At 38.1% G+C, this 22,148-nt stretch overlaps 2 protein-coding genes across 2 annotated transcripts in view; both read left to right on the top strand.

Moving 5' to 3' along the window:
• Nucleotides 1-22,148, top strand: part of CYP2C19 (cytochrome P450 family 2 subfamily C member 19) — a 104,981-nt gene that overhangs the window by 9,415 nt on the left and 73,418 nt on the right. The window lies entirely within an intron of this gene.
• Nucleotides 1-22,148, top strand: part of LOC129462040 (cytochrome P450 2C8-like) — a 34,987-nt gene that overhangs the window by 1,056 nt on the left and 11,783 nt on the right. The gene's annotated exons all lie outside the window — the stretch shown is intronic.

Raw genomic sequence — 22,148 nt, 5'->3', positions numbered from 1 at the left:
CCTGCTGATGAACATCCCTGTTATTGGGCCAGGTTAGTGGGGCTTTGGGGAGTTGATCCAGTTTTTCAAACTGAAAAAGCTAGAGTGTAGGTTAATTTAATTCTGCCTCTAGATACATCACTGAGCTACCCAAGAGCTTCTCTTAATGGGTGAAACTTATTTAGACATTTCTCATCTGCCATGAGAAAGGTATCTAATTCCACAACTTTGAATATCTTCCCTGTGGTGTCGCTAGCTCTGTAGACTGAGCTCTGGAGATACAAGTATCTGAGAGCAGAGAACGGGCTCTTAAGAGGCTCACTCCTGATTTAGAGAAGTAGACAAGTAAACAGATCATTGTAATATAGTAGGAGGAAGGCTGCCAGAGGGGAAAGCGCAGGATGTTGGGGAGCTCAGCGGGGGAATCTGCCTGCTTCCTGCTCATTCATAGGCCGCACCACTTCCAAGAGGAAGGAAACTTAAGCTGCCTCATTGCAGCAGGAAACAGGACAAGAAGAGAAAGCAAGGCACTTTTACAGAAGTAATGGACCATAGTAGCAGGACATTTTCTGTAGATCTAGGGGGTCAGAACCTGCCAACAAATTTCAGGGTCAGGAAAACCCTGGGAATATGGAAGGATAGTCTGCGATAATTCCAGAGCACCTTGATCTCCCTCCACTCATGATCATACATCTTGGATATTCAATCTCTACAGCTAAAGTGTGTGGTGAGTCTGTGGACATAGAGTTCCCTTCATTTTTTCCTCTGGCTTTTGATCCCTGCTTTGGATCTGGCACTGTATACACTGAGATGTCAAGAACTAAGACCTTCTTTTAAGGATTTCACGTTTTAGCAAGATAGAAAAGTAAATACACAGAGAATAGAATTCCACGTGATCTGTGCTCCAGTGGAAGCATGAATATGATGAGGAAACCTAGAGAGGGTGAGTTTCTATTGACTAGGGATCACAGAAATCATAAAGAGGAAATGACATGGGGCATAAATTCTGAAGGAAGCATAAGAGTAGAGCTTTTTAGGCAGATGGGACAGCAAGAGATAAAGCTTGAAACTTTGTGGTGTTTTGGAAATTGATGAAGAATGGATATGCCCAGAGCTGAGAATGGAGGAGATGAAGAATGGAAGGAGTGATATAGAACGTCAGACTGGGAACAGAATGTGAAGAGTCAGGTCAAGCCATTTGGCCTTTATCCCATAGGACAGATGGGTGTTGTTTAAAGTTGTAAAATGAGAGACTGACATGTTTAGACATGTACTTTTGAAAGTACACTAGGAAAAAAAATCTTTGGCTAAATATTGTGCCAGAGGTACAAAGGGGAACACATTATATGAGCCTTCTCCTTTCAGCCCGTCTTCCTTGTGAGTGCATTTCTAGAAAAAGACTGATAGAAACTTGTAGTGTCAAAAGAGCAGTTATAACACGGGAATACTTAGTGAAGTGCATGGCATAGAGCTGATACTCCATAAATATTTGTTGAGTGAAGGGTGCCTAGTAAAATAATATATTAAGTAGATAGGAAGTGTATTCATTTTTCTGTTTTTCTGTGTATCTAACCATCCTTCCAGTCATTCTGCCTTCGATCCATCCATTTAATCATTTATCAAGTAGTTACTGCATACTTTTTGTGACTGTTCATGACCTAATGTTCAAGGAACAAATCCCCTCTGTCTCTTATTTTCAGGAAAACGGATGTGTGTGGGAGAGGGCCTGGCCCACATGGAGCTGTTTTTATTCCTGACCACCATTTTGCAGAACTTTAACCTGAAATCTCAGGTTGACCCAAAGGATATTGACATCACCCCCATTGCCAATGCATTTGGTCGTGGTGCCACCCATGTACCAGCTCTGCTTCATTCCTGTCTGAAGAAGGGCAGATGGTTTGGCTGCTCCTGTGCTGTCACCTGCAATTCTCCCTTATCAGGGCCATTGGCCTCTCCCTTCTCTCTATGAGGGATATTTTCTCTGACTTGTCAACCCACATCTTCCCATTCCCTCAAGATCCAACGAGCATCCAACCTCCATTAAAGAGAGTTTCTTGGGTCACTCCATAAATATATCTGCTATTCTCCATACTCTGTATCACTTGTATTGACAACCACATATGCTAATACCTATCTACTGCTGAGTTGTCAGTATGTTATCACTATAAAACAAAGAAAAATTATTAATAAATGACAATTCAGAGCCATTTATTCTCTGCATGCTCTAGATAAAAATGATTATTATTTGCTGGGTCAGTTCTTAGATTTCTTTCTTTTGAGTAAAATGAAAGTAATAAATGAAAGAAAATAGAATGTGAAGAGGCTGTGCTGGCCCTCATAATGTTAAGCACAAAAAGGGAGAAAGGTAAGAGGGTAGGAAAGCTGTTTTGGCTGAATGCCACCTAGAGTTACTGGAGGTCTGAATTTGGAGCAAAAAAACTATGTCCAGGAGCAGCTGTAACCTGTAGGGAAATACTGGAACAATCAGCCATAAGAGGAATGAACATTAAGTGTTTGAATTCATGCTCTGCTTTTGTGTTACTGTAAACACAAGATCAAGATTTAGATAATCTTTTTCCTTTGCGTTTCCATTCCATATTAGATCATGTCTAAATATATGCTTTCATATGGCTAATCATGTGTTAATGACTGTTATTTTTCTCTTCCAAACAAGAGCAAAATCTCCAGAAATCCTCACCAGGTTTTATTTTTTTCTGTTTTGCACTGCGTACTTTTTTTTTTACTGAACATAAATGCAATGGTAATTAGATGCTATGATCCTGAAATTATTAGCCTTATGTCAACTCTAAAGCTTAAACAAGTTAACAAATCATATATATCAAATTCTAGTCATCTTTTTTCCTTCCTTCTGTCTTGAAGTGTATGAAATGAGAAGTGACACATTAACCTTTTCCCAGCTCATCTCCAAGAGAAAGTCATTTATACTTATCATGCATTTGTAAGATGACTCATGTGTATAGTTTTATAAACACACATGCACATGTGTCTGCATAGATGTATATTTACATATATACACATATATATGAGATTAATAGTGGTTCTTTAATGGGTTCATATTACACATTGTATTATACAACTTGCTCTTTTTTAACTTTTAGGAGGTACACATGCAGGTTTGTTATATAGATAAACTCATGTCACAGGGGTTTTTTGTATAGCTCATGTCATCACCCAGGTACTAAGCCTAGTACTCAATAGTTATTTTTTTCTGCTCCTCTCCCTCCTCCCACCCTCCACCCTCATGCTGTCCCTAGTGTCTGTTGTTCCCTTCTTTGTGCTCATGAGTTCTCATCATTTAGCTCCCACTTATAAGTGAGAACATGTGGTATTTGGTTTTCTGTTTCTGTTAGTTTGCTAATGATAATGGCCTCCAGATCCATCAATTTTCCTGCAAAAGACATGTTTTGTATTAAACAATATGCCAGGAAAACTTCCAAGGTAGTAGAAACATGACAAGTCATTTCATTGGGCAGATTACAGAAGAAAATATGAAATTGGCTATTAAAAGTATTAAAATAGCTTAAAAATAAAAAAGTATACATTAAAGCTACATTACTTGTAGTATTAGCAATAAAACAGACATTTCCTTATTTAAGCAATAGATAATATAGAGCAACTTTTTCACCAACACTACTATCCCATGACTGTGTTGAGCTTAAAGCAGGGAGTGAGCAGTGGTTGTATTAGCAATGTTGTCCAAAGTTGCCCTCCAGGTGGACTAAAGATTCTGTAAGTGAAAATCATAGGCATTAATAGTGATAACAGTCTTATGATATGGAGTCTTTTTCTAGTGTTGTGGGAAATGCTGTCAATTGCATGAAGCCATGAAGCCATCAACTTCTCATCCTGGTTTGCAGTTTGAATGTCTCTGGTTATGGGCTTTGGGAGGTTTGGTAAATTTTCTTTGTGCCCCACACATCAGGAATGAGACTCATCCCTTAAAATTAATCTAGTTTCAGATTATAGGGCTTCAGGAACAGATCAGTTCCCAGTTTACTAATTTCATAGAAGAAAATGGGATTAGAGAAATCTAGAAGAATTCAGGATCTAGTCTAGTCTGTAGGTAGATAACAAGAACTAGAAAACAATGCACAGGGCTACAATCCAGTAACAGGTGTAAGTTTTCTCTACAAACATACTTTTTCTCTCTACATTGATCACAGAGGAATCTCAGATTTATTGTTTCTTTTTTTAGGTTCAAGGTACATGTGTAAGTTTGGTATGCAGGTTAATTTCATGTCACAGGAGTTTAGTATACAGATTATTATTTCATCACCCAGGTAATAAGCATAGTACTTGATAGGCAGTTTTTCGATTTTCACCTTCCACCGTCAAGTAGGCCCCAGGGTCTGTTGTTCCCTTCTTTGTGCCCATGTGTTCTCAATGTTTAGCTCCCGCTTATAAGTGAGAACATGCACTATGTGGTTTTCTGTTCCTATGTTAGTTCTCTTAGAATAATGGCCTCCAGCTCCATCCATGTTCCTGCAAAGGATGTGATCTTGTTCTTTTTTATGGCTGTGTAGTATTCCTAAGTGTATATATACACATTTTCTTTATCCAGTATACCATCAATGGGCATTTAAGTTGATTCCATGTTCTTGCTATTGTGAACAGTGCTGCAATGAACATATGTATGCATACATATGTCTTTATGGTAGAACAATTTATATTCCTTTGGGTAGTATATACCCAGTAATGGGATTGCTGAGTTGAGTGGTAATTGTGTTTTAAGTTCTTTGATAAATCACCAAAGTGCTTTCCAAAGTGGCTGAACTAATTTACATTCCAACCAGGAGTCTATAAGCATTCCTTTTTCTCTGCAGCCTTGCTAGCATCTGTTATTTTTTGAGTTTTTATTATGATAGCCACTCTGACTGGTGTGAGATGGTATGTCATTGTGGTTTTGATTGGCACTTCTCTAATGGTTAGTGATGTTGGGCATTTTTAAATGTTCATTGGCTGTATGTATGACTTCTTTTGAAAAGTGTCTGTTCATGTTCTTTGCCCACTTTTTAATGAGATTTTTCAATTTTTGTTTTTTAATTTGTTTAAATTCCTCATGGGTTCTGGATATTTGACCTTTGTTGGATGCATAGTTTGCAAATATTTTCTCCCATTCTGTAGGTTGTCTCTTTACTTTGTTGGTAGTTTCTTTTGCTGTGGAGAAGCTCTTTAGTTTATTTAGGTCTCATTTGTCAATGTTTGCATTTGTTGCAATAACTTTTGGCATCTTTATCATGAAATCTTTGCCAGGCCTTATGTCCAGAATGGTATTTCCTAGATTATCCTCTGAGGTGCTTATAGTTTTAGGTTTTATATATAAGTCTTTAATTCATCTTGACTTTTGTATATGGTGTAAGGAAGGGATCCACTTTCAGTCATCTGCATATGGCTTGCCAATTATTTCAGCACCATTTATTGAAGAAGGAGTCCTTTTCCCATTGCTTGTTTTTGTTGACTTTGTTGAAGATCAGATGGATGTAGGTGTGTAGCATTATTTATGGGCTCTGTATGTTGTTCCATTTGTCTATGTGTCTGTTTTTGTACCAGTACCATGCTGTTTTGGTTATTGTAGCCTTATGGTATAGTTTGACGTCAGGTAATGTGATGCCTTCATCTTTGTTCTTTTTGCTTAGGATTTCCTTGGCTATTCAGGCTCTTTTTTGGTTTCATATAAATTTAACATAGTTTTTTCTAATTCTGAGAAGAATGTCACTGATAGTTTGATAGAAATAGCATTGAATCTGTAAATTGTGTTGAGTAGTATGGCCATTTTAATAACATTGATTCTTCCAATCCATTAGCATGGAATGTTTTTCCATTTGCTTCTGTCATCTCTGATTTATTTCATCAATGTTTTGTGGTTTTCTTTGTAGAGCTCTTTCACTTCCCTGGTTAGCTGTATTCCTAGGTATTTTGTTCTTGTGGCTGTTGTGAATGGGATTGTGTTCTTGATTTGGCTCTCAGCTTGGATGTTGTTGGTATATAGAAATGCTATGAATTTTTGTACATAAATCTTATTTCCCAAAACTTTGCTGAAATTGTTTATCAGATCAAGGAGCTTTTGGGTATAGATTTTGGGTTTTCTAGGCCTAGAATCATAGAATCTGCAGTGATAGATTGACTTCCTGTCTTCCAATTTGGGTGAGTTTTATTTCTTTGTCTTGCCTGATTGCTCTGGCTAGGACTTCCAATACCATATTTAATAGGAGTGGTAAGAGAGGGCAACCTTGCCTTGGTCCCGTTTTTAAGGGAAATGCTTCTAGCTTTTGCTCATTCAGTATATGTGGCTGTGGGTTTGTCATTGACCACTGTTATTCCTTTCTTTCTTTATTCCTCCTTTGTCTTTCTCTCTTTCTTTTTAAATTATTATTGTTTATTGGATAAGATGGCTCTTACTATTTTGACATATGTTTCTTAAAAGCCTGCTTTGATGAGGGCTTTTTAAGATGAAGGGATGTAGGATTTTATCAAAGGCCTTTTCTGAATTTATTGAGATAATCACATAGTTTTTGTTTTTAATTCTGTTTATGTGATGAATCACATTTACTGATTTATGTACATTAAACCAATCTTACATACCAGAGATAAAGCCTAATTGACTGTAGTGGATTAGCTGTTTAATGTGCTGCTGGATTCAGTTTGCTGGAATTTTGATGAGGATTTTTGCATCAATGTTCATCAAGGATACTGACCTGAAGTTTTTTTTCTTTTTGGTGTGTGTGTGTCTGCCAAGTTTTGATATTGGGATGATGTTGGCCTTAAAGAATGGGTTACTGACGTATCCCTCCTCCTCATTTTTTGGGAATCATTTCCATAGTAATAGTTCCTGTTCTTTTATGCATCTGGTTGAATTCAGCTATTGATCCATCTGGTCCTGGGCTTTTTTTTTTTTTTTCCTGCTTGGTAGGCTTTGTATTGCTAATTCAATTTTGGAACTCATTATTGGTTTGTTCAAGGATTTGATTTCTTCCTGGTTCAATCTTGGGAGGTTGTATGTTTCCAGAAATTTGCCTATTTCTTCTAGGTTTTCTAGCTTGTGTGCATAGAGTGTTTATGGTAGTCTCTGATGGCTTTTGTATTCTTGTGGGTTTGGTAGTAATGTCCCCTTTTTCACTTCTTGTTGTGTTTATTTGGACATTGTCATTTTATTAGTGTAGCTAGCAGTCTATCAATCTTATTTATTCTTTCAAAAAACAAACTGGATTGATTGGTCTTTTATATGGTTTTTCATGTCTTGACTTCCTTCAGTTCAGCTCTGATTTTGGTTATTTCTTGTCTTCTGCTAGCTTTGGGGTTGGTTTGCTCATTGTTTTACTGGTTCCTCTAGGTGTGTTGTTAGGTTTTAATTTGAGATCTTTCTAATTTTGTTTTGATTTCCAACTTTTATTTTAAATTCAGGGGTACTTGTGCAGGATATGCAGCTTTGTCACATACTTAAGTGTCTGCTATGGTGGGGTAGCTGCACAGATCATTCCATTGCCTAGGTTTAAGCCCAACATCCATTAGCCATTCTTCCTGATGCCTTCCCTCATCCCACTCCCAACCCTCTGATGGGTCCCAGTGTGTGTTTTCCCTTCATGTGTCCAGGTATTCTCATCATTCAGCTCCCTCTTATAAGTGAGAACACGAGGTACTTGATTTTCTGTTCCTGTGTTAGTTTGCTGAAGATAATGGCTTCCAGTTCCATCCATGTCCCTGCAAAGGACATAATCTTGTTCCTTTTTATGGCCGCATGGTATTCCATGGTGTATATGTACCATATTTTCTTTACCCAGGCTATCATTGATGGACATATAGGTTGATTCCATGTATTTGCTACTGTGAATAGTGCTGCAATAAACATACACGTGCATGCATCTTTTATTTATTTATTTATTTTTGAGATGGACTGTCACTTTGTTGCCCAGCTGGAGTGCAGTGGCATGATCTCGGCTCACTGCAACCTCCACCTCATGGGTTCAAGCAATTCTTCTGCCCTAGCCTCCTGAGTAGCTGGTATTACAGGCATGCATAACCATGCCTGGCTAATTTTTCTGTTTTTAGTAGAGACAGAGTTTCACCATGTTGGCCAGGCTGGTCTCAAATTTCTGACCTCAGGTGATCCACCCGCCTCCTAAAGTGTTGGGATTACAGGCATGAGCGACCACACCTGGCTGGATGTGTCTCTATAATAGAATAATTTACATATTTTTGGGTATATACTCAGTAATGAGATTGCTGGGTCAAATGGCATTTCTGCCTCTAGGTCTTTGAGGAATCACCATACTGTTTTCTACAATGGTTGAACTACTTTACACCCCCACCAATGGAGTAAAAATGTTCCTTTTCCTCCACAATATTGCTAGCATCTGTTGTTTTTTGACTTTTTAATAATAACCCTGCTGACTAGGAGATCCTTTTAACTTTTTGATGTGGGCATTTAGCACTAAATGTTTCCCTCTTAACACTGCTTTAGCTGTGTCCCAGAGATTCTGGTATGCTTTATCTTTGTTCTCATTAGTTTCAAAGAGCTTCTTGATTTCTGCCTTAATTTCATTGTTTACCCAAAATTCATTCAGGAGCATGTTGTTTAATTTCCATGTAATTGTATGGTATTGAGTGATATTCTTAGTATTGATTTATATTTTTATTGCACTGTGGTTCAGGAGTGCGGTTGGTATGATTTTGATTTTTTTGAATTTGCTGAGAATTGTTTCATGGTCAGTTGTGTGGTCTATTTTACTGTATGTGCCATGTGGCAATCAGAATATATATTCTGTTGTTTTGGGGTGGAGCATTCTGTAGATGTCTACTAGGCCCATTTGGTCACGTGTCGAATTCTGGTTCCAAACATCTTTGTTAGTTTCTGCCTTGATGATCTGTCTAATGTTGTCAGTGGGGTGTTGAAGTTTCCCACTATTATTGTGTAGTTATCTGAGTCTCTTTGCAGAGTTCTAAGAACTTGCTTTATGAACTAGGTGCTTCTGTATTTGGTGCATAAATATTTAGGATAGTCTGGTCTTCTTGTTGAAGTGAACCCTTTACTATTATGTAATGCCTTTTTTGTGTTTTTTTTTTTTATCTTTGTTGGGTTGAAGGCTGTTTTGTCTGTAATTGGAATAGCATCTCCTGCTTTTTTTGTGTGTTTTCTAATTACTTGGTAGGTTTTTCTCTGCAAATTTACTTTTTGCCTATGGGTGTCATTGCATGTGAGGTGGAGCTCTTGAAGACAGCATACAGTTGAGTCTTACTTTTTTATCCAACTTGCCACTCTATGCCTTTCAACTGTGGCAATTAGCCACATATTGACATATACAGGTTTGATCCTGTCATCATATTGTTAGCTGCTTGTTATACAGCCTTTTGTGTGTGTGTGTGTGTGTGTACGTGTGTGATTGCTTTATAGTGTCACTGATCTGTGTACTTAAGTGTGTTTTTGTGGTGGCCAGTAATGACCTTTTCTTTCCACATTTAGCACTCCTTTCAGGACCTCTCGTAAGATAGGTCTTGTAATAAATTATCTTAGCATTTGCTTGTCTTTTTGAAAAGGATCTTATTTTTTCTTCATTTATGAAGCTTAGTTTGGCTGGATATGAAATTCTTGGTTGGAATTTCTTTTCTTTGAGAATGCTGAATATGAGCCCCCAGTCTGGCTCGTAAGGTTTCTGCTAAAAAGTCTACCATTAGCCTGATGGGGTTCCCTTTCTAGGTGACCTGCCTTTAATATTTTTTCTTGCAATTTCAACCTTGGAGAATCTGTGTGTCTGGGGGATGGTCATCTTGTATAGTATCTCACAGAGGTTCTCTGCATTTTCTGAATTTGAATGTCAGCCTCTGTAGGTGAGGTTGGGGAATTTTCAAGGGCAGTATCCTGAAATATGTTTTCCAAGTTGCTTGCTTTCTCTCCCTCTCTTTCAGAGACACCAGTGAGACTTAGATTTCATGTCTGATATGGTTGGGCTATGTCCCCACCCCAAATCTCATCTTGAATTGTGGGCCTCATAATCCCCATGTGTTGTGGGAGGGACCTGGTGAGAGGTAATTGAATCATGTGGGTTGTTTTTTCCCATGCTGTTCTCACGATAGTGCATAAGTCTCATGAGATCTGATGATTTTATAAAGGACAGTTCCCCTGCATATGCTCTCTTGCCTGTGGCCACTTAAGATGTGCCCTTGCTCCTCCTTCACCTTCTGCCAAGATTGTGTGGCCTCCTCAGCCATGTGGAACTGTGAGTCCATTAAACCTCTTTTTCTTTATAAATTACCCAGTCTTGGTATTTCTTCATAGCAGTATGAAAGTTGACTAAGGCAGTAAATTGGTCCTGGAAGTGAAGCACAGGTATTAAGATACCCAAAAATGTGGAAGTGACTTTGAAACTGGATAACAGTTTGGAGGGCCAGAAGAAAATAGGAAAATGTGGGAATATTTTCCTATTTAATAAGTCCATTGTTGAATGGCTTTGATCAAAATGCTGATAGAGACATGGACAATAAGGTCCAGGCTGAGGTGGTCTCAGATACAGATGAAGAACTTTTAGGGAACTGGAGTAAAGGTCACTCTTGCTATGCAAAGAGACTGGTGGCATTTTGTCCCTTCCCTAGAGATCTGTGGAACTTTGAACTTGTGAGAGATGATTTAGGGTATCTGGCAGAAGAAATTCCTAAGTGGTAAAGTGTTCAAGAGGGAGCAAAACATAAAAGTTTGGAAAATTTGCAGGCTGATGATGCAAGAGAAAAGAAAATCCCATTTTCTTGGGAGACATTCAAGCCTGCTGTAGAAATTTGCATAAGTAACAAGGGGCCAAATGTTAATCACCAAGACAATGGGAGAATATATCTCCAAGGCATGTCAAAGACCTTTGTGGCAGCACCTCCCATAACAGGCCCAGAGGCCTAAGAGAAAAAAATGGTTTCCTGGGGTGGGCCCAGGGTCTCCCTGTTGTGTTCAGTTTAGGGACTTGATGCCCTGCATCCCAGCTGCTCCAGCCATGGCTAAAAGGGGCCAAGGTACAGCTTGGCCTGTAGCTTCAGAGGGTACAAGCCCCAAGCCTTGGCAGCTTCCATGTGGTGTTGAGCCTGTGGGTGCACAGAAGTCAAGAATTGAGGTTTGGAGGCCAGGTGTGGTGGCTCATTCCTGTAATCCCAGTGCTTTGGGAGGATGAGGCAGGCAGATCACCTGAAGTCAGGAGTTTGAGACCAGCCTGGCCAACATGGAAAACCCCATCTCTACTGAAAATACAAAAAAATTAACTGGGTGTGGTGGTGGGCACCTGTAATCCCAGCTACTCAGGAAGCTGAGGCAGGAGAATAGCTTGAACCCAGGAGGTGGGGGTTGCAGTGAGCCAAGATTGTGCCACTGCATTCTAGCCTGGGTGACAGAGCAAGACTCCATCTTAAAAAAAAATTGAGGTTTGGTTACCCCTGCCTAGATTTCAGAGGATGTATGGAAAAGGCTTGGATGTCTAGGCAAAAGTTTGCTGCAGGGGTGGAGCCCTAATGGAGAACTTCTGCTAGAGGAGTGTGGAAGGGAAATGTGGGGTAGGAATCCCCACACAAAGTCCCCACCAGGGCACTGCCTAGTGAAGCTGTAAAAAGACGGCCACCATCTTCCAGACCCCAGAATGGTAGATCCACCAACAGTTTGGCTTGTACTGTGTGCCTGGAAAAGCCACAGACACTCAACACCAGCCTGTGAAAGCAGCCATGAGTGGGGCTGTACCCTGCAAAGCCACAGGGTTGGAGCTGCCCAAGACCATGGGCACCTATCTCTTGCATCAGTGTGACCTGGATGTGAGTCATGGAGTCAAAGAAGATCATTCTGGAGCTTTAAAATTTGACTGTCCTGCTGGATTTCAGACTTGCGTGGAGCCAGTACCTCCTTTGCTTTGGCCAATTTCTCCCATTTGCAATGGGTGTATTTACCCAATGCCTGTATCCCCATTGTATCAAGGAAGCAACTAACTTGCTTTTGATTTTACAGGCTCATAGGCAGAAGGGACTTGCCTTGTCTCAGGTGAGATTTTGAACTGTGGACTTTTGGGTTAATGTTGGAATGAGTTAAGACTCTGGGGGACTATTGGGAGGGCATAATTGGTTTTGGAATGTAAGGACATGAGATTTTGGAGGGGCTGGGGTGGAATAATATGGTTTGGCTCTATCCTCACACAAATCTCATTTTGAATTGTAGGTCTCATAATACTCACATGTTGTGGGAAGGACCCAGGTGGGAGGTAATTGAATTACGGGGGTAGGTTTTTCCTGTGCGGTTCTTGTGATAGTGAATAAGTCTCATGAGATCTCATTGTTTTATAAAGGGCTGTTTCCCTACACATGCTCTCTTGCCTACCACCATGTAAGACATGCCTTTGCTCACCTTCTGTCATGATTGTGAGCCTCTCTAGGCATGTGGAACTGGGAGTCCATTAAACCTTTTCTTTTTTACAAATTACCCAGTCTCAGGTATTTCTTCATAGCAGTATGAAAATGGATAATAATCTCATATTTTTTTGGAGGTTTAGTTCATTCTTCTTTTATCTTTCTTCTTTATTTTTGTCTGAATGAGTTATTTTGGAGAACTGGTCCTCAAGCTCTGAGATTCTTTCCTCAGCTTGGTTTATTCTGCTCTTAATACTTATGATTGCATTACAATATTCTTGCAGTGGTTTTTCAGCTCCATCATGGTAGCTAGCTTGTTTCCTAAGATGGCCATTTCATCTTTTATCTTACAACTTGTCCGTTAATTCCCTGTGGTCATTTGATTTTTCAATTGGTTGCCTTTAAACCTAGGTTCATGGCTTAAAGCTACTTTGCAAACTGAGATTATCATGCTACTATTAATTTACTTGAGCCTGCCAAGAAGAGACAGTTTTTACGCAATCACTGTAAAATAGGGAGCTCTAGAAGCCAGGTTTCTATATATGGTTACTTGTTTTTTCTTGTGTTTTTACCTGTAACCTTCAGAAGTGCAATTCTTTTTTTTTTTTTTTTTTTTTATTTACATTATAAATATTTTTTTTTTATTATACTTTAGGGTTTTAGGGTACATGTGCACAATGTGCAGGTTTGTTACATATGTATCCATGTGCCATGTTGATTTCCTGCACCCATTAATTCGTCATTTAGCATTAGGTGTATCTCCTAATGCTGTCCCTCCCCCCTCCCCCCACCCCACAACAGTCCCCGGAGTGTGATGTTCCCCTTCCTGTGTCCATGAGTTCTCATTGTTCAATTCCCACCTATGAGTGAGAACATGCGGTGTTTGGTTTTTTGTCCTTGCGATAGTTTACTGAGAATGATGTTTTCCAGTTTCATCCATGTCCCTACAAAGGACACGAACTCATCATTTTTTATGGCTGCATAGTATTCCATGGTGTATATGTGCCACATTTTCTTAATCCAGTCTATCGTTGTTGGACATTTGGGTTGGTTCCAACTCTTTGCTATTGTGAATAGTGCCGCAATAAACATACGTGTGCATGTGTCTTTATAGCAGCATGATTTATAGTCCTTTGGGTATATACCGAGTAATGGGATGGCTGGGTCAAATGGTATTTCTAGTTCTAGATCCCTGAGGAATCGCCACACTGACTTCCACAATGGTTGAACTAGTTTACAGTCCCACCAACAGTGTAAAAGTGTTCCTATTTCTCCACATCCTCTCCAGCACCTGTTGTTTCCTGATTTTTTAATGATGGCCATTCTCACTGGTGTGAGATGGTATCTCACTGTGGTTTTGATTTGCATTTCTCTGATGGCCAGTGATGAGGAGCATTTCTTCATGTGTTTTTTGGCTGCATAAATGTCTTCTTTTGAGAAGTGTCTGTTCATGTCCTCTGCCCACTTTTTGATGGGGTTGTTTGTTTTTTTCTTGTAAATTCGTTTGAGTTCATTGTAGATTCTGGATATTAGCCCTTTGTCAGATGAGTAGGTTGCAAAAATTTTCTCCCATTGTGTAGGTTGCCTGTTCACTCTGATGATAGTTTCTTTTGCTGTGCAGAAGCTCTTTAGTTTAATGAGATCCCATTTGTCGATTTTGGCTTTTGTTGCCATTGCTTTTGGTGTTTTAGACATGAAGTCCTTGCCCACGCCTATGTCCTGAATGGTATTGCCTAGGTTTTCTTGTAGGATTTTAATGGTTTTAGGTCTAACATATAAGTCTTTAATCCATCTTGAATTAATTTTTGTATAAGGTGTAAGGAAGGGATCCAGTTTCAGCTTTCTACATATGGCTAGCCAGTTTTCCCAGCACCATTTATTAAATAGGGAATCCTTTCCCCATTTCTTGTTTTTGTCAGGTTTGTCAAAGATCAGATAGTTGTAGCTATGCGGCATCATTTCTGAGGGCTCTGTTCTGTTCCATTGATCTATGTCTCTGTTGTGGTACCAGTACCATGCTGTTTTGGTTACTGTAGCCTTGTAGTATAGTTTAAAGTCAGGTAGCGTGATGCCTCCAGCTTTGTTCTTTTGGCTTAGGATTGACTTGGCGATGCGGGCTCTTTTTTGGTTCCATATGAACTTTAAAGTAGTTTTTTCCAATTCTGTGAAGAAAGTCATTGGTAGCTTGATGGGGATGGCATTGAATCTATAAATTACCTTGGGCAGTATGGCCATTTTCACGATATTGATTCTTCCAACCCATGAGCATGGAATGTTCTTCCATTTGTTTGTATCCTCTTTTATTTCATTGAGCAGTGGTTTGTAGTTCTCCTTGAAGAGGTCCTTCACATCCCTTGTAAGTTGGATTCCTAGGTATTTTATTCTCTTTGAAGCAATTGTGAATGGGAGTTCACTCATGATTTGGCTCTCTGTTTGTCTGTTATTGGTGTACAAGAATGCTTGTGATTTTTGTACATTAATTTTGTATCCTGAGACTTTGCTGAAGTTGCTAATCAGCTTAAGGAGATTTTGGGCTGAGACAATCGATAGAAAAAGAGGAAATCCTCCCTAACACATTTTACGAAGCCAGCATTGTCCTGATACCAAAACCTGGCAGAGACATAACCAAAAAAGAGAATTTCAGACCAATATCCTTGATGAACATTGATGCAAAAATCCTCAATAAAATACTGGCAAACCGAATCCAGCAGCACATCAAAAAGCTTATCCACCATGATCAAGTGGGCTTCATCCCTGGGATGCAAGGCTGGTTCAACATACGCAAATCAATAAATGTAATCCAGCATATAAACAGAACCAAACACAAAAACCACATGATTATCTCAATAGATGCAGAAAAGGCCTTTGACAAAATTCAACAACCCTTCATGCTAAAAACTCTCAATAAATTAGGTATTGATGGGACGTATCTCAAAATAATGAGCTATCTACAACAAACCCACAGCCAATATCATACTGAATGGGCAAAAACTGGAAGCATTCCCTCTGAAAACTGGCACAAGACAGGGATGCCCTCTCTCACCGCTCCTATTCAACATAGTGCTGGAAGTTCTGGCCAGAGCAATCTGGCAGGAGAAGGAAATAAAGGGTATTCAATTAGGAAAAGAGGAAGTCAAATTGTCCCTGTTTTCAGATGACATGATTGTATATCTAGAAGTGCAATTCTTAACAGAAGAATGCTGGCCCAGCACTTTGAGATTATCGCCATTACCTACACAACATACAAAATTAACTTAACAGTAAACTCCAGGAAGACAGCCTGGGGACCACTTTTCTGAAACTTCCTTCTTGCTCAGATGTGGCTAAAAGGGTTTTGGCACTGACTCCTAGTCACTGGTCACTTCCTTCTAATGTGGGACCAGTAAAAATCAAACAGGGAATGCTTTTTCTCAGCGCCAAGAGACCTCAGTATTTACCTAAATGAGTTGAAAACTGATTTCTACACAAAAACCTGCACATGGATGATTTTAACAACTTTTTATTTGTCATTGCCAAATATTGGAAGCAACCAACCTGTCTTTCAATAGGTGAATAAACAAACAAAGTGGTAAATCCATGCAATGGCATATTGCTTATTGTTAAAAAGAAATGAGCTGTCAAGCCATGAAAAGACATGAGGGAAACATATGCATACCAGTAACTAAAATAAACTAACTTGAAAAGGCTATATACTGTATGATTCTATCTATGTGACATTCTGGAAAAGGCAAAACTATGGTGACACTAAAATATATTTTTTGCCAAGGCTTGGGGAAAGAGAGGAATGAATAGGCAGAGCATAGAGGACTTTTAGGGGATTGAAACTATTCTGTATGATACTAACGTGCTGGATACATGTCATACATTAGTCAAAGCCCATCGAATGTACAACACAAAGTGAACCCTATATAAGCTGGACTTTGTTGATGGTGATGTGTCAATATTGGTCTATTGATTGCAGCTATGAAACCTCACTGCTGAGAGTAACTAATTGTGGGGGAGGTTATCTGTGGGTGAGAGGAGGTAGTATGTGGGAACTGTGTACTTTCCACTTAGTTTTGCTGGGAACCCAAAACAATCCTAAAAAATAACTTCTACTCATTAAAAAATCCCCACTGTAATCTACAATTGCAGCCAAGCTGAGGTTTGCATTATTCTGTGACTGTGGAGGGCTTAATGCTGATACTCTCCTGATCATTTTGATTGAGATGTGTGTTTTACAGGATGGGATGTGCAATATCATTAAACTGGGAGTTGAAAAACTGAAATTCTCACACACTTTTGCATTGGTGGCACTTTATCTCATTGTGTAACCAAATGCTCATTCCTTAAAAATGAATCAAAATTAAAGGCCCCCTCTATCTTTAACTTATCTATGATTCTTTCATTCTATAAAAGGTCCAGGCAGGAGACTTAGTTCATCAAAAGGGAGGAGGGCAAATCAGGGACACTCACCTCTCAAGGAATAAAATAATTGCTGTAAAGAGAGCAATTGAGCTTATTTTATCCAAAATAAGGTGGTGTAGTTGTAGTTCTTCTAGAATTTGTAGGTATGGGAGTTAGGCAGTAACCCTTCACCCTGGGTACAGAATTAACCAAGATCTAGACTCACTCAAGTACTAAAAGTGTATAAAAGTATACTCTCTGACCCCCATTTTAGTCGATTGCCACTGTAATTATTAACGAAATTAATATTTACTTTTCAAGTCACTCACTTGGCTGAATCATGAAATATCAAAACACAGTACACAATCAGTCAATGTTAGCAAACCCAGTTGAACTGAATGTTTTATTTGGGAGAAAGGGTACAAGACTCAGAGGTTATGGGTTCCATAGCACCTGCAGACACCATGTACTTGGTCAAGATATTGAATTTCTGAGGCCCAGCTTCCTCATCCCTAAAATAAGAATACTTTTACCTGAGGCAAAAGTAATTGAGTGAATAAAGAGGAGTATGATGGGCATGAAAATTGTATGTTAATTGTCAGAATCCCTGTAAACATGACTGATAAAACATTGTGTAACTGCATATTAATTTTTTTAATTTTAATTTTATGGGTACACTGTAGGTACTTGTATTTATGGGGTATATTCGATGTTTTGATACAGGTATCAAATGTAATAATCATATCAGGGTAATTGTAGTCATGTCAAGCATTTATCATTTTCTTGTGGTAGGCACATTCCAATTCCACTCTGTTATTTTCAAATATACAATAAATTATCATTGATTTTAGTCACCCTATTGTGCTATCAAATACTAGATCTTATTCATCATATATAACTATATTTTTACACTCATTAGCCATCCCCACTTTATCCCCCAATTTCTGCTACCCTTCTCAGCCTCTGGTCACCATCATTCTACTCTCTATCTCCATGAATTCAATTGTTTTAACTTTTAGCCCCCACATATGAGTGACCATGTATTTGTCTTTCTTTTAACATAGTATTTTATTTAACATAATATCTTCCAGTTATAACCATGTTGTTGCAAATGACAGGATGCCATTCTTTTTTATGGCTGAATAATATTCTATTGTATAAATGTACCACATTCTTTTTATCCATTTATCTGTTGAACACACTCCAAATCTTGGCTATTGTGAATAGTGCTGCAATAAACATGGGAGTGCAGGTGTCTCTTCAATATACTGATTTTCTTTCTTTTGAGTATATATCTAGCAGTGGGATTGCTGAATAATATGGTAGTTCTATTTTTAGTTTTTGAGGAACCTCCATACTAGGTTGCTAAAACGTTTTCCATAGAGATTGTACTAATTTACATGCCCACCAACAGTGTACAAGGGTTCTCCTTTATCCACATCCTTGCCAGCATCAATTGTTGCCTATCTTTTGGATAAAAGCCATTTTAAGTGGGTTGAGATGATATCTCATTGTAGTTTTGATTTGCATTTCTGTGATGATTAACGATGTTGAGTATTTTTCATATATCTGTTTGCCATTTGTATGTCTTCTTCCAAGAAATTTCTATTCAAATCTTTGGCCCATTTAAAAATATAATTATTAGACTTTTTCGTATTCAGTTCTCTGAGCTCCTTAGATGTTCTGGTTATTAATCCTTTATTAGATGGATAGTGTGTAAATATTTTCTCCAATTCTGTGGATTGTTGCTTTAATTCGTTGAATGTTTGCTTCACAGAATCTTTTTAAACTTGATATGATCCCATTTGTCCATTTTTGCTTTGGTTGTCTGTTCTTTTGAGGTATTACTCAAGAAATGTTTGCCAAGACCAATGTCCTGGAGAGTTTCCCAGATACTTTCTTTTAGTAGTTTCATAGTTTGAAGTCTTAGATTTAAGTCTTCAATTTATTTTAATTTGATTTTTGTATATGTTGAGAGATAGGGGTCTAGTTTCATTTTTCTGCATATATATGTCCAGTTTTCCCAGCACCATTTATTGAAGAAAATATCCTTCCCCTAGTGTATGTTTTTGGCACTTTTGTGATAAATGAGTTCATTGCAGGTGTGTGGATTTATTTCTGGGTTCTCCATTCTGTTCCATTGGTCTTTGTATATGTTTTAATGCCAGAATCATGCTGTTCTGATTACTATAGCTCTGTAATATAATTTGAAATCAGGTAATGTGATTCCTTCAGTTTTGTTCTTTTTGCTTTGGATAGCTTTGGCTATTCTGGGTCTTTTGTGTTTCCCTATAAGTTATAGAATTTTTTTCTATTTCTGTGAAGAATGTTATTGGTGTTTTGATAAGGATTGCATTGAATATGTGGAGTGCTTAGGATAGTATGGACATTTTAGCAATATTAATTCTTCCAATCCATCAACATGGAATATCTTTCCATTTTTTGGTGTACCCTTCAATTTCTTTTATCAATGTTATATAGTTTTTATTGTAGAGATCTTTGGTTAAATTATTCCTAGATATTTTATTTTGCGTGTAGCTATTTTAATGGAATTACTGCCTCTATTTCTTTTTCAGATTGCTCATTGTTGGCATATAGAAATGCTACTGATTTTTGTGTGTTGATTTTGTATCCTGCAACTTTACTGAATTTGTCAGTTCTAATAGTTTTCTTGGGAAGTTTTTAGACTTTTCCAAATATAAGATTATATCTTCTGCAAACAAGAGTAAATTGACTTCTTCCTTTCCAATTTGGATGCCATTTATATCTTTCTGTTTTCTGATTGCTCCAGCTAGAACTTCCAATACTATGTTGAATAACAGTGGTGACAGTGGGCATCTTTGTCATCTTCCAGGTCATAGAGGAAAGGCTTTCAGTTTTCCCCATTCAGTATGATACTAACAGTGGGTCTATCATATATGGCTTTTATTATGTTGAGTTATGTTCCTTCTATCCCCAGTTTTTTGAGGGCTTTTATCATGCAGTGATATTGAGTTGTATCAATGCTTTTTCAGCATCAATTAAAATAATCATATTGTTCTTATCCTTCATTCTATTGGTATGTCACATTGACTAATTTGTGTATATTAAACCATCCTTGCATCCCAGTGGTAAATCCCACTTAGTCATGATACATGATCTTTCTAATGTATTGTTAATTTTGGTTTGCTAATATTTTGTTGAGGATATTTGCATCAATATTTATCAGAGATGTTAGCCTGTAATTTTCTTTTTTTTGTCTGGTTCTTGTTTTAGTGTCAGGGTAATACTGGCCTTGTGGAATGAGTTTGGAAGTATTTCCTCCTCCTCTATTTTTTGGAATAGTTTAAGTAGGATTCGTATTATTCTTCTTTAAATGTTTGGTAGAATTCAGCAGTGAAGCCATTAGGTCCTGGATTTTCTTAACTGAGAGATTTTTTTCTTAAGGCTTTGATCTTGTTACTTGTTAGTAGTCTGCTCAGGTTTTGGATTTCTTCATGGTTCAATCTTGGTAGGTTGTATATGTCTAGAAAATTGTCAATTTCTTCTAGATTTTCTGATTTATTGGCATGTAGTTGCTCATAGTAGCCACTAATAATCCTTTGAATTTCTGCAGTATCAGTTGTAATGTCTCCTTTTTCATCTCTGATTTTATTTATTTGTATTTTCTCTCCTTTTTTCTTAATCGGAAAAAAGGCTTTGTTAATTTTGTTTAACTTTTCAAAAAACAAATGTCTTGTTTCATTGATCTTTTGTATTGTTTTTAAATTTCAATTTTATTTCTGCTCTGACCTTTGTGATTTCTTTTTTTCTACTAATGTTGGGTTTGGTTTGCTCTTGCTTTACTTATTTGTTAAGATGCATCATTAGATTGCTTATCTGAAGTTTTTCCTGTTTGTGATGCAAGCAGTTACAGCTGTAAACTCCCTCTTTGTACTTGTCTTGCTGCATTCCATAGGTTTTTGTATGTTATGTTTCCATTATTATTTTTTTCAAGAATTTTTTTCAATTTTCTTCTTAATTCTTCATTGACCCACTGGTCATTCAGGAGTGTATTGTTTAATTTCCATGTATTTGCATAGTTTCCAAAATTTCTTGTTATTGATTTCTAGTTTTTGTTTTGTTCTGTTTTTTGAGATAGAGTTTTGCTCTTGTTGCCCAGGCTGGAGTGCAGTGGCATGATCTCGGCTCACCACAACCTCTGCCTCCTGAGTTCAAGTGATTTTCCTCCCTCAGCCTCCTGAGTAGCTGGGATTACAGGCATGCACAACCATGCCTGGCTAATTTTTGTATTTTTAGTAGAGACAGAGTTTCTCTATGTTGGTCAGACTGGTGACAAATTCCCGACCTCAGGTGATCTGCTCACCTCAGCCTCCCAAAGTGCTGGGATTACAGGCATGAGCCACTGCACCTGGCCAATTTCTAGTTTTATTCCACTGTAGCCAGAGAAGATGCTTGATATTATTTCAATTCTTGTGTGTGAGAGTGAGAGAGAAGCATTATGTTTCTGCCTATCTTGGACACAGAGCTGGTGCAGCCCAGTTGCCCTTCACAGAGACATCAGTGAATCTTACCAGGAGCTCCTCTCAGCCATACTCATCAAATCCCATGCCTATGCCCATCACTGAGGTATTTATGGGCAAGCCAGCTTTGCCCAGCTGTGGCCCTGCATCCACACAGAACAGGAAGCTCAGGGAACTGGGTACTCCAATGTCCAGCCTATCACCTTAAACAACAGAGAACATCTCACAGTAAACAAAGATCCACTACATACCCATCTGCTTGTGCTACAGCTGGTTCTTACCTGTAAGTGCCATCTACTTGCTTGTAAGTTGAGTCAGACAGTTTAATATAAAATCTGCTGACAGTGGGCATAGGGCTGTAGAAGAAAAGCCAAAAGTCCTTACCCAATATACTCTACAGTCACACCCCATAGGAAGGGAGGGAAGAATAAAGGAAAAGAAAAAAATAATAAGAAAAGAAAAATTCTGTCCACAGAAAAATAATTTCAAAAATTAAAAGTGCCAGCCTCTCCAAATGAGAAGGAACCATCATGAGAATTCTGATACCATGAAATATCTGAGTGTTGTAAAGCACCAAAAGATCATGCTAGCACCCCAGAAATGAACCCTAAGCAAAATGGGAACTCAGAAATGACATATAAAGAATTCAAAATATAGATTGCAAGGAAGATCAATGAAATTCAAGACAAGATTGAAAATCAACACAAAAAAACTACTAAAGCCATCTGGGAAATGAAGAAAAAGATACACATCTTTAAAAAATCAATCAGAATTCTGGAATTGAAAAATTCACTTAAAGAATTTCAGAATACAATGGAAAAATTTATCAATAGAGTAGACCAAGCTGAAGAAAGAATTTCAGGATCTGAAGACCAGTCTTTTGAACTAACCCAGTCAGATAGA

The sequence above is a fragment of the Symphalangus syndactylus genome, chromosome 2 (genome assembly GCF_028878055.3).
Source record: "Symphalangus syndactylus isolate Jambi chromosome 2, NHGRI_mSymSyn1-v2.1_pri, whole genome shotgun sequence".
Taxonomy (NCBI): domain Eukaryota; kingdom Metazoa; phylum Chordata; class Mammalia; order Primates; family Hylobatidae; genus Symphalangus; species Symphalangus syndactylus.
The sequence above is the reverse complement of the archived record's forward strand: the minus strand, read 5'-3'. Positions and strand labels throughout refer to the sequence as shown.